The 13,672-nt window shown below is 41.7% G+C and overlaps 1 pseudogene; it reads right to left on the reverse strand.

Annotated features, from left to right (window-relative positions):
• Nucleotides 1-2,335: 2,335 nt before the first annotated feature.
• LOC115519775 lies at nucleotides 2,336-3,387 on the reverse strand (annotated as a pseudogene).
• Nucleotides 3,388-13,672: the final 10,285 nt, after the last annotated feature.

A 13,672-nucleotide genomic window follows, 5' to 3' on the forward strand; every position in this document is an offset into this window, starting at 1 on the left:
CCTTGTTCTTGTGAAGTTAACATTTAAGTCAGGGGAACATTCATTTAAAGAAGTTCTAATCATGTTGAACCTCAAAAAGAAGGGTCTTTACCCCTTAGCTCCCTGGATGTTCACAGTCCCTTTCTACCTAAAAGCTCTCCAGATTTGGAGAGATTAGGAGGGAAAAACAGTCGATCACCAAATGGGTGCTGTTATATAACCTTCCCTGGGGCATGCATTGCCTGCTTGTCATTAAATTTACTGGAGAAACTACTCTAGTGACCCTTCCCTAGACAGAAAGATGTCCCAATGTGACTGTGTCTACTTATACTGAGAACTGGCTAGCAGTTTCCCAGCTAAAATTGCCACATAAATCATCACAATAATTATAATAGATAAATTAAATAATACTTTGTGTCACCAGGCATCTCCATAACACATCTATCTCAAAAGGATTACAGTGAAAATTTAAGAACATAATGTCTAATGCGTTGCTTGGCATGAGGTCACTATTATACACACACACACACACACACACACACACACACACGGACACATGCACAGTTCCTTCCTTAGCCACTGTGAGAAGTTCATGGCCCCTGCCTCTGAGAGAGAATACAAATCAGGCTCCCTAATCATTCAGCACAGGCCGTCGGCCCCACCTCCTGCACATCTGGTATATACAGCATGTGAATCCCTCTTTAATCAACAACTCAGAATAATGGCATTTCCGACCCTCATCAGATAATTCAACCAGGAATTGATTGCAATGCAGCTCTTGCCAAATGCTTGCGGGGGACAGCAGATATTTGAGAGAAACTGCCTGATGGATACGTTAGCTACATGCATTCTTCTAAGCTTTTTCTTTGAATTAAGAAATCATCAGAACACTTATCTGGACTACATTATTGCAGTTCTTCATAAAACCCTTTGAATTAAAATGTGAAGCTCCTTTATCTGCTTTTTAGAGAACGTATATTAAAAATATCTGCCTAGCAGGGGACCCAGCTCACAGTAAGTAGGTCCTTCACAAGCATTTGAATATTGAAAGGGTGAATCTGTTTGAACAAGAACTGGGGTCCCCCCTCTTCACTACAGCCAAAAGAGAAAATAACATCCATTAGGATTTCCTTTTTATTCCTTCTCTCTCTAGGGAACTGCTCTCCATCCTTCACATGTTGGCTGGATATCACCTTCTTTCTGGTGCCGCCCCCCTTTGCAGGCAGGGCTCTAAGTTCTTCCTGCCCTGCTCTGCCTCTATTATAGCCCCTGTCTCATGCTTTTGCAATTATTTGCACTACTGTCTTCTTCTCCCTGGACCGTGAGCCACTTCAGGACACAACTGTGCCTTTTTCATCTTTGTAACCACAGTGCCCGGTCCACAGCACAGGCCCGGTCCACAGCAGGTTAATAAATGTTTGAATGTCAAAAGAATAAATAAAGCAATTCAGTGTCCCTCATATAAATACCAACCAAACACTTCTTCCTTGAATTCAGTAACAGGAAAGCTTAATATTCTCAATACATTTTTATTGAGTTCCTGCTTTATGCAGAACTCTTTCCTGATGTGACAGAGATCTCGGTTGTCCCTACCACAAAGGAGTCCTACATAAAGTGAGGGAGAAAACATATCTACAGGCCTATTCAAGGTAATCTGGATTCAATGTTCTAATAGCAGTACAGGGAAATGCTCAGGGGAGCCTGGGGATGGAAGAGATTAATTCCAACACGAAGACAGAGGAGGCTTGTTGCTTGAGGTTGACTTTGAATGGACAGAATTTTAACAGACAGATGTGGGGATGGGAAGCAGTCTTTACTTATCTGCGACTCTGAGATTTCTGAGCGCATGAACTGTGTTTTCATCTTTGTATCTACAAATTCCCCCAATGGACCTGGAATATAGTAACTTTTCAGTAGATACATGTTGAAAATCGAGTTTATGAGTCTACAGGTAAATGAAAGACTGGAAAGGATGGTTGAAACCAAACTGGTAAGGACATAGTTCTGTTCGTTATGAGTAGACATAGAATGGTCTTGAGTTGGGGAGGTATGTGATCAGATCAGGTTATCTGTAAAGGATGAATTAGAGGGGAAAGACATTGGAGACCAGGAAAGCAGCTAGAGGATACTTAAAAGTCAATGAGAAAGTAGATTAAGCAGTGGATGTGGAAGGCACAAGGAAGGGGTGGGGGGTCTCTAAGTTGTTTTTTTGTGAAACTTCTCTATTTTAATATATTTTTTTTTACAAGAGAATAAATAGTTCTCTTGATGACTGCAGACATGCAAAGCTGCCTGGTAGTATTCACAAACATCACAGTAATGGCGGTTCTCCTGATTGGTGTGCAGTCTTCAATAATCATAAAGAGTTACTTGCATGAAACTGCGGTTGACCCAGCAAGACTGCATTTATGCATCCATCATTTTCAGGACTGTTGGCAACCCAGGCATATTTTCCCCAAAGAACCTTGCTTCCTTGTGTCACAATGTCCAATTCACTCACATTCACCTCAGTGACTGGACCTTTGGTAATAACACCCAAAATTGTAAGTGGGAAAGAGGGATTTCTTCTTTACAACAAAAATTGGCAGGCAAAAGGTGGCTTCCAGTTCAGGTTGTATCACGGGTCTTTTTGAAATGTAAGCCCCTGGGCCTAATGAATCTTTCATATTTAGGTGGTTTCCAAGGAAAGCCATCTCCAATAAAGCAGTCTTTAGTAACCATCCTCTTCCATGCTTTTTTTCTTTCTCTTTCCTGTTCAAATAACTTTTAACACTTCTGTTTCTCCCTGGTCATGAACTTTGGGTAGAGGGACTTCCCATTTTTCTACTTTCTCTTTCCATTTTTTGTTTAATCTTTTTAAAAAAATTTTTTTTAATGTTTATTCGTTTATTTATTTATTTGGAGAAAGACACATAGTGCAAGTGGGAAAGGAGCAGAGAAAGAGGGAGACACAGAGTCCAAAGCAGGCTCCAGGCTCTGGGCTGTTAACACAGAGCCCAATGCGGGGCTCGAACTCACAAACTGTGAGATCATGACCTGAGTCAAAGTTGGACACTTAACTGACTGAGCCACCCAGGTGCCCCATTTTCTCGTTTAATCTTGTTGGAAAGCACTTCATCTTGGACTGTGCCTCCCTCTCCAGAAGATACGCAGGTACTGCTTCTTTTGAAGTCTTTTCATCATTCTTTTGTTTAGGGTTTCCCTCTTCATGTACCCTGAGTCTTTTTCATTTGTTTCCTCGGCATGGTGCTGTTTATGGCAAAGCTTGGTTTTTCGACGAATCATCTTTTTTGCCTTGTTTAAACATTCATGAGCTTTTTCGACCTTCTTTCTGTATCTTTTTCTCATGATAATCCAAAGAATATCCATAGATTTATGGTGTAACTCAATATATTTGTTGTATGGCATGGTGACAGGTGCGAGACTCCCAAGTACAGCTGCCAGGCCAGGAAGAAGCTCTCAATTTTCAGGTGTCAGAGACCCAGGAGCTGACTCCACACAGCCAACGACAGGAAAGGGCAGGATCTTTTGGTTTTGACACTTCTGCTTACTTCTCTTAAAAAAAAAATCACTGAAGCTCTAAGAAGGACTAGAATAAAATATGCATTCCATCACTGGTGAAACTTGGAAGACATACATAATCCCAAACCTCAATATATAAAGACAAAAACTACATGGGATGTTGGGAACTGATGTAACAGAGCAGAGAAAGCTTAAAATGAATACAGTTAAGTGTCTTTGGATGGGTGCATTAGTGAGAAGCAATTCTATTCACTTTGAAAACCCAAAAAAGATGAAAATCCCAGGAGTACCAGGTGCATGGAAGTGTGCCATAGTTGAACGGGGGAATAGGTTGGAGTCTGTAAAAGGATCAGTTAGACCTCCAGACCCCAACTCTGCCCATCCAGGTGACTATCCCTCCCTCACTTTGGTGGGAAAGAAGATATTTATTCTTTTTTGAAAAAATTTTTAATGTTTATTTACTTTTGAAAGAGAGACAGAGCACGAGCAGGGGAGGGCAGAGAGAGAGGGAGACACTGAATCTGAAGCAGGCTCCAGGCTCTGAGTGGTCAGCACAGAGCCTGATGTAGGACTCGAACTCACAAACTCTGAGATCATGACCTGATCCAAAGTCAGATGCTTAACAGACCGAGCCACCCAAGCACCCCGGAAAAGATTTATTCTTGAGAACAACTGAACCAGAGCGCCTCTGAATTCAGAGATACCAGGCATAGCAGAAGGCTTGGCTGAGGGTGGTCAACTGAAAAGACAGGAAATACGTGAGAGGCTGCATCCTGAATAGTGAGACACACAGTCCCCTACCCTACTCCCTAGATACCAGCTGCCACACTTACACCCTCATGAGAGGAGACTGGATTGTCCTTCTCTGGAGAATCTCAATTGCCCCAGCAGAAGGAGGAGGAAAAGAGACAGACACACACACATGCATACACACACACGTATATTTCCCCAAGGAAAAAACATCCAGTCCATAGGTTGAACTCCAGCAGTCATTAAGCCTTGCTTAATCACAGAAGACTTCCCATCAGTCTTCCAATCATTTTAGTCTTAAAAATGAACAGAAGTTAAGTGGTCTAGATTTTCAGAAATGTCTACAGCATAAAAATCAGAGAGAAAAGAAAAAAACAAGGAGCAGAAGAAAACGAACTTTAAAGAAAGCAATAATTAGCATCTTCAGAGAAACAAGGATGCTATAAAAAAGAAACAGTAAGAAAATAAGAAAAAGCTCTTGCAAATTAGCAATATAACTAAAATTAAAAATTCAAAAGGATTGGAAGATTAAATTGGAAAAATCCCACTGAAAGTAGGACACAGAGATAAAGATATGAATAATAATAATATAGAAAAGACAGGGAAATTGGAGGATTCTACCTCTGATAGCAAACCAGCAGAGTTTGTAGAAAGACAGAACAGAGAAAATGGATAAAACAAAGACATAATTTGATGATATTTTGGAAAACCAAAGTACAAAATATCTAGATTAAAAGTCCAAAAAGTGTTCCTCCCAAAATAAATCTTTTAAAAGGCTGCACCAAGACACATCCTCATGAAATTTCAATATACCAGGGGTAAAGAATTAATAGAAAAATATTCCAGACAAAAAAACAGGTTATATGCAGAAGTTCAGAATTAGAAGCTTCCCTGAAAGCTAGAGGACAGGGGAGAACTACATTCAGTATTATGAAGAAAAATTATTTCCACTCTAGGAATATACAGTTAGTCAAACTATCATGATGTGTGATGTTAGAATAAAGATATTTCAGAATTACAAAAACTTCAACAAACCTAATTCCATTGTATCATGTCTACAGAAACTACTAGGCAATATGCTCTACCAAACGAGGAAAGAGGAAGCATGAGGTCCAAGAAGGAAAGAAGTGAAAGGAATGCCCAGGTTAGCGAATAGAAGTCTCAGGACAAGAGCTGTGTAGCTGACCTAAACAGTAAACAATTTATAGAACAGGGAGATTTAAAGTTCAGAAGACAACTCTCTGGTGGAGGGGGGGAGGGGCAGGAGAGAGAGAGAGTGTGTGTGTGTAAATGATACCACACTGCATTTGAGAAGTTGCTGGAAGAAATGGGGAGATTGAGCCAGTCATTAGTAGATTGAATACTAAGAGAATGGGGGGAAAATGAAGGCAACTATGAACCATGTGAACACTAAAGTTGAACAAGGAAATGGGAAAAAAAGAAGGCAACTACTAACCATATGAAAAACCAAAGCTGAACAAGGAAGCAGCCATAATAGTATACTATGTGACACAGCAGTAAATAGCTTTTACATGGTTCTAATTAGGGAGCTATTGAATACTGATTGAAATGAAATTGTGAGATAACTACACAGATAAAAAGATAAAAGAGGAGAAATCATATAGCATGGTTGGGGGAGTCTGAGAGAGCTAAGTAATCATTCATTGTCAGAGGACCTCAATACATAATAACTGGTATTCAAGAATCAAGAAAAAGCAGTACAATCTTATTATTTAGAGTCATAAAGGTAAATGCTAGAAGAAATGACTAAAAGACGACTGGTTACAACTTGAATAGACTACTACGTATGGTGGTTGTGCATTTCACAACTCACAGTGTTTAAATGGTACCCCCAAAGTTGAGTTTTGCACAATCAGCACAGCCTTATGCTGCAGTTCTGCCTCTTAGGAGAGGACCAAGCACTGGGGCAGGTTGATGTGAGAAGGGGACTGCTCTATCGAGTTAGAAACATTTTAGCCATATTTGCCTTTTAAAATTATGTGTTTGCGGGGCTCCTGGGTGGCTCAGTCAGTTAAGCATCTGACTTCGGCTCAGGTCATGATCTCACTGTCTGTGAGTTTGAACCCCGCGTTGAGCTCTGTGCTTACAGCTCAGAGCCTGGAACCTGCTTTGGATTCTGTGTCTCCTCCCTCTCTCTCTGCTCCTCCCCTACTCTCACTCTGTCTCTCTCTCTCTCTCTCCAAGATAAATAAATGTTAAAAAAAATTGTTTTTAAATAAATAAAATTATGTGTTTGATTTTTTAAAAGCTAAAATAAAAAAGAGAGGAGAGTACAGATTTGAGACATACTTCTGAAATAGCTCATTGGGATTTGGCAGCCTCTGAGGGATACACAAACGAAGGGGAGACAGTAAAGATTGTGGAGAATAATCAGTTAAATAGGGAGGAGAGAAAAGAAAGGAACTTAGTGTCATAGACATCAGAGGAAAGAGTTACCAGAGGAGGGAATGGCCAACAGCGCCACATGCTGGTGAGGGGAAATTACGGGCTCTGGCATCAGAAGTCCTGGGCAGGAGTCTCATCAGCTCCACCGCAGTCCAAGTGGCTATTTCCCCCACTTATGAGGTATGAGGTGCTTTGAGGATACCAACCTCACATCACCCTTTTTGCTCCTGCTTTGATGAAATACAGAGTGACAAGAAGGCTGGAGTAAGAAATCCTTTCAAGCCCCCAGTTTTGCATCTTGGCAATACCCTCCTTGAACTAATCAAAGTATTACCTGGGGAAAAGGGCAGCGCTGTTGAAAATTAATTTTACTTTCAAAGTTATATTAATTATTTCCAAGGCCCTGGGGAAGAAGTTTTCCTTTTAAATTTGACCCTTCCTTGATGTTGGGATTTCTGAGGCTCCTGGAGAATCCCCTGGAAACTCTCTGGCCCTGAGGAGTAGCTACAAGGGACCAGGCAGCCAAAATCTCCTTCCTGCTAAAGGACTCCAGCGGCAAGATGGGCATCCCCCCCCCCCCCCAGGACCAGACACAGAACAGGGGCATGAGAGTGGTACTGTCTCAACCCAGTCCCGGCCTGGTTTTCAGAGAAGAGACTGGATCTGGAGCCTGGAGGCACTAAGCCTGGAGCCCGAACCCACGAAGGAGCGAGAAATATCTGGGAGGAGGAAGAATCTGGAGTGGAGTGCTGTTCCAAGGTCACCAAAATCCCTATCCTCCTCGCAGGCCCCCTTACAGTGACCAGACCCTATAAAGCCACACGGGGCTGTTAAGGAAGTCGCGACCTGACTGGATTCTGGGATCTGTCAGCCCCAAGGGAACGCCCCCTACTTCATTTCCTGTTTGGCTTCATAGAATTCAAGACCAACATAAAAAAAAAGAAAGAAAGAAAACCGTTTCAGAGAGCATACTCTATGCCAGGGATTATTTTCGGCACTTTATTTACATGAACTTTTGTACGGATGAGGAAAATAAGGTGCAAAGGGGTTAAACAACTTGTCTAATAGTAGAGACAGGCCAAATATTAGAGGCAGGCCCCCTGGAACACTAGACTCTTTAGCATGTCCCCAGGATCCTCAGCCACCAGTTGAGTAGAGGCTCCTCCCCTCCTCAAAAACCTGCAGTGACTCCCACTGACTTTTGAGTATCCAAGGTTCTTCACCATACTTTCCTACCTTTCTAATGTCATCTACACTATATCTAGCTATACCCCAGATGTACCTGCTACACGGAGCTTGTCACTCTTCTGAACAGCCCTGGAATCTCACACCTTTGGGCTTTGGCTAATGCCATTCTTTCATCCTACAGTGAAAAGTAGGAGAGTGATGGCAAATAGATGGAATGTGGAATTAAATTGATCTACATCTGTCTAGTCTCTTTCCAGCTGTAACAGAGTGCTAGCTGTCTTCTGGATATCCACTCTCCTTATATTTAGAAATAACAGAACTTGACTTTTGGATGGACACATTATTATCTAAAAGACTGTGTGATCATGTGACTAACTTTTAGCCAATGATAGCTAGGTGAAAATGTGCAGAGTTAGAAATAGTTGTCCTTTCTTCCTCCTTCCTGCTCTTTGGAGTGTAGGTGTGATATCTGGAACTCCAGCAGCCATCTTGCACCACATACCAGGGATGATGGAGCAGAGAGCCTAAAAAGTCCTAGGCCTATGGTGACCATGTAATGGTCATGTCAGCCCTGAATTACCTGCGTTTGGACTTCTATCTCCTTTAAGCTTCCATATTTCAGGTGTTTGTTATTGGTAGTTCATCCTAACCTTATGATATACTAGCTTGCAACACTGGGGATATTCCTTACCTTTCTTGGTCTAAACCTCAGCAGTGAAACGGAGAGAATTATACCACTTGGTAATGGTCGAAAATAAATGACATAACATGAAAAAATGCTATATGTGCTGGCAGGCTGGGGAGAGATAATTTTTGGGAAGGGGAGCATTTCAGGGTTGAGAAAGTCATGCCACACCTGTTCCTACCTACTTCCCTGAGTCAAGCCCTCTGAGTTATACTTCACCCAGTCCCTGGGTGGCTTCATACTTGAGTAAGGAGGCAGTGGACCAGGTGGCCTTCGGGGCCCATCCAAAATTTAAATGAAGAAGAAGTTTCTCTACATTGACTGTTGTCCATGTTCATGGACAGTCCTGGTGGATTAGGGCCCCCTTTCTCTAGATACCACATGAAGACCATGCCATTTCTCTTTGCAAACATTCCAGCCACCATACATCTGTATACATTGTCTCTCTTTCTCCTCCTCTGCTTCTCTCTCTCCCTTTCTCTTTGTCTTCTCTTTGCCCCTATCTCTGCTGCTCTCTCCCTGTGGGACTGAGAGGGATATAAGAGACAGTCAAGAAATGAAGCAGAGCAAGGCTCTGTGGGAAGGTGTGCTGAAGAACTTCTAAATAGGCTAAACCTGAACTGGTTAAACACACCTCTTTTGGGGTTTAACCACAGCAGCACTTGTTCGTTTTAAAGGTTCCAAGCACTTTCAATCAATGTCTCATGACAGCTTCTTCCTTTGACTGAAGTGCCCCCTTTTCTTGGTTTGCTTGACAAACTTCTGCTCTTTCCTTAAAGATTCAGCTTAAATGTCACCTTCTCTAAGAAGCATTTTTCTGGCCCAGTTAGACAATAAACCATATGGAGGCAAGATTGGCATCTTGTCATGAAAGCGAATAGCCTTCCTAGATGTGTGTCTGAAGAGAAGTCTGCTCTAAGTTAGCTAGAAGATGAGCCAAGGGAACATCTGTAGAGATGGCCACAATGCCCCCATGTTAACAAGAAGCCATCTGGGGTCCCAGTGAGTTGCCAACTGAATGATCATGGACTCGGTGCCATTGAGCATGGCCATGATAAATTTAGCAGAGAGGAAGAAAAATAAAGCAGGTGAAACTCTGGCCCTAGCCTTAACAATTCTCAACAGGACATTCAGAGAACCTTTAACTTCACTCAGTGTACCCTTCTTGATGCGTCCTTCAAGAAAAACTGATTACAGTGGTCCTCCCTTACCCGCGGGCATATGTCCCAAGACCTCCAGTGGGTGCCTGAACCTGCAGGTGGTACCAAACTCTACATACACTGTGTTTTTTCTTATATTTACATACCTGTGATAAAGTTTAATGTATAAATTAGGCACAATAAGGAATTACCCACAAGAAAATGGCACAATTATAACAATACACTGTAATAAAAGTTGTGTGAATGTGGTCTCTCTCTCTCTCTTTCTCAAAGTATCTTATTGTCCTGTACTCACCCTTCTTCTCGTGATGATGTGAGATGGAAAATGTCTGCATGATGAGATGAAGTGAGGTAGATGACGTAGGTGTTGTGATGTGATGTTAAGCTACTACTGGCCCTCTGATGTGTAGTCAGAGAAGGAGGATGTGCTTCCTGACTGCAGTTCACTGCAGGTAGCTGAAACTGTGGAAAGCAAAACCGCAGGCAAGAGGTGGGGGGGGGGGTGGGGACTCCTGTAAAACATATGTGCCTCGGGAGCTGAAGAATTAATTTGTTAAGCAGTCGCAGCTAAATGCCCGAGGATTGCTGCACAAACAAGTGACTTTGGTTGTAGCACAGGTGACCTTCTTTTAGCCTTTAATTAGATGTCCGAGATCATCATCTATAAAAGGTATGCCTAATTCATGATATTAATGCCATTTAAAATGTCTTCATTGTGGTAAAAATCTGCATAATATAAAATGTACCACCTTCGCCATTTTCAAGTGTTGGTTTCAGTAGTGTTAAGTACATTCACACTGTTGTGCAAACATCACCACTCTCCATCTCCAGAACTCTTTTTATCTTGCAAACCTGAAATCTATACCCATTAAATAATAACTTCTCATTCCCTGCTCCCCCCAGCCCCTAGCAACTGCCATTCTATTTTTTGTCTCTGTGAATCTGATCACCTGGTGCCCCATACAAGTGGTAGCACACAGTGCTTGTCCTTTTGAGACTGCCTTATTTCACTTGGCATAATGTCCTCAAGATTCATACATATTGTAGCATGTGTCAGAATTTTTAAGACTGAGTAATATTCCCTCATCTATGTATACCACATTTTGTTTTTCCACTCATCCTTTGATGGACACATGGGTTGCTTCTGTGTTTCAGCTTATTGTGATTAATGTTGTTATGAACATGGCATACCAGTAACTTTCAGGCTCTGCTTTTGATTTTTCTAGAATATACGCCCAGAAGTGGAATTTCTAGATCATATGGTAATTCTAATTACCCCACCAACATAGCACAGGGCTTGAATTTCTTCAAATCCTTGCCAACATTTGTTCGCCCTTCCTCCCTCCCTTTCTCTGTTCCTCCCTTCTTCCCTTCCTTCCTCCCTCCCTCCCTCTGTTCCTTCCGTCCTTCCTTCCTTCTTTCCTTCCTTCCTTCTTTTCTCCCTCCCTTCCTCCCTCCCTTCCTTCCTTCCTTCCTTCCTTCCTTCCTTCCTTCCTTCCTTTCTCCCTCCCTCCCTCCCTCCCTCTCTCCCTCCCTCCCTCCCTTCCTTCCTTTCATTTTGATAGCAGTCATCCTAATAGGTATGAGGTGATATGATTTTGATTTGCATTTCCCTAGAAACTAGTGATGTTGGGCATCTTTTTGACATTGTAACATATATAAGAAAGCATTATCTTTCTATTTTCTTTGTTGTAATAGGGATGTGTGGGTATCATGCCAGTGTTATCAAATCGCTGGTATGCAATATTTTAAAAGTCCAAAATGCATTTCAGTTTATCTGACTCCATTTGGATGATGCTATTAGATCTATCAAAATCACATTCTAACTCCTCCAACTCTTAGAGAAGTGAAAGGCTTGTTTTGCAAAAGCATCAATAACCAGGGGTCAATGTCAAGATCATGTAACTTTTCTCATAACCAATTCCTGTCCAAGGAAGATATAAGAGGCACACTTAGATGCTCTTCTGTGGCTTTGAGTTTTTTCTTTTTGTTTTTGTTTTTTGTGGGTTTTTTTTTTTTTTGGCAAAGAGAAGTCTAAGATAAATTCATTTGAAAAATTCCTGGATGGCCTTTTGAGATTTCTGCTTTACATATTTTTTTCCCTGTCAAGCAAGGCACCAGGAGGGTAAGTACTATATTTGCTAGAACACAGTGTGAATAAAATATTTTTAAGGTAATGGCAACCTATTCAGAGCAGATCAGAGAAGAAACCTCTCCTCTGAAGCATCCAAGTTTTAAAAGATTCTTTGACAGTAATAGCTCAAATGGAGCTAGAAAAAACACCTGGTGCATTTATTGCCAGTCCCCTGACCTCCCCAGCATAATCATAAGTACAGAGGGGCAACAAGGGAAGCTATGTAAAGATAAGTGAGGGGTAACATGTATACTTTTTACTCAGACCAGAGCAAAAAAAAAAAAAAAAAAAAGGTTTAATCACAATATACACTATTGATAGAAATTTAAGTTCCCCTGAGATTTATTCCACGATCTACCATTTAGTACTGCTGTCTTTAAAGGAAAGTAAGTTTGGCAAGGATTTTTGTTTGTTTGTTTTAGGTTAATAAATCTATCTCTGAAAGAACTGTCCATGGGGATCCATTCATTCTCTAAAAACTTGAAATATGGACTTTCTGGAATCACTGCTGATCCTGGTGTTTAGGTCTCTTGAGATGCTATTTGAGCTGGGGAATAAATTAAGTATTATCATCAGTAGAAGTCTGTTTGAGTAGACGGGGCAGTATCAACAGGAAGACAGAGGATCTGTATCTTCCCAGGGACATGAATCAAGGCCAGATGAAAGGAATTCTGTTCACCATGCTGCGGAGCACAGCTTGACTGAGATAAGGGTGGCTCATCCATGATCACTCCTATCAAAATCTCACCCCCCCCTTTTTTCTTGACAGTCACAAAAATTAAACGGCCCACACCCATGAAAAAAAAGAGTGTTCTAAGATGAAAGGTTCGTACAGGCATGTTATTTTGTGGGCAACAAGGGGTTGACCTTCGAAAGCATGCTTTAGACTACACTCTGGATCCACTGGGGGAGTCCATACACTAAAAATACAGCATCTGCCCTTTTCAGTATCCCTTGAGTGGTTCCAATTGCTCTACTTGACTCAAGCATTTAAAATCCTTCAGCAAAGGACTTTAAAGCCCTCAGAAAACCTAATATACCAGAGGGCTTCCCAGAGGAATTGGCCACGTTGCAAATGAGGACTTACAGTTCATAAGGAGCAACACACACATACATTACCACAACCGCTGCCACCACCCTAGCCTTCCTATAAAGTAGTGCAGCACAGGGATGGGGGTGTCCACAGGGCAAATACTTAGCAGTCAGAGCCAGAGGTTGACATTCTGGCCACACTGCCTCTTAGCTGTGTCTCTGGGCATGTTCCTAAAACTCTGTAAACCTCAATTCCCTCATCTGTAAAATGGCAATAGAAAGGATATATGTTAACTAGTTTTCTTATGAAGATTAAATGTGATTATTCACATAAAGCATCTAGAACTAGGACGGGTACACGCTAAATTTCTAATAATTGTTACCTGTTATTATCATTATCAATTTATTATTATATGATTTACCTCTTTCTCCCAGTAAACAATCATAGCCCACATCTGCCTGGCCCTATTCCTTTGGTCTAAGGTAGAGTCTTTCCAACCAGTTCCTGGAAATGGGGTATCCTCAGGGTGCCAACATGGTCCCCTGAGTCAAGGTAAGACTTCCTGGGGACCCAGCCAAGGAGAAATTCCTCGGGAACTTCCTAGAGTGAGAAGGTGATTCAACAGCTGGGAAGTGTCTCTCCCTAAAACTATGAGGGCAGCCCCTCAGTCAGGTTGAGCAGTAATGGTCTCAGACCAGAGGAGGATTTACAATGAAGTTATAAAATTTAGCTGTGGGGCCTCTCACTTACATAGGACCCTTCCAAGGTCCTGGGAAATGCCTGCTAATTTTTTATTATTTTTCTGAAAGGGGTCC

This window comes from Lynx canadensis, chromosome C1, assembly GCF_007474595.2.
Source record: "Lynx canadensis isolate LIC74 chromosome C1, mLynCan4.pri.v2, whole genome shotgun sequence".
In the NCBI taxonomy this organism is placed as follows: domain Eukaryota; kingdom Metazoa; phylum Chordata; class Mammalia; order Carnivora; family Felidae; genus Lynx; species Lynx canadensis.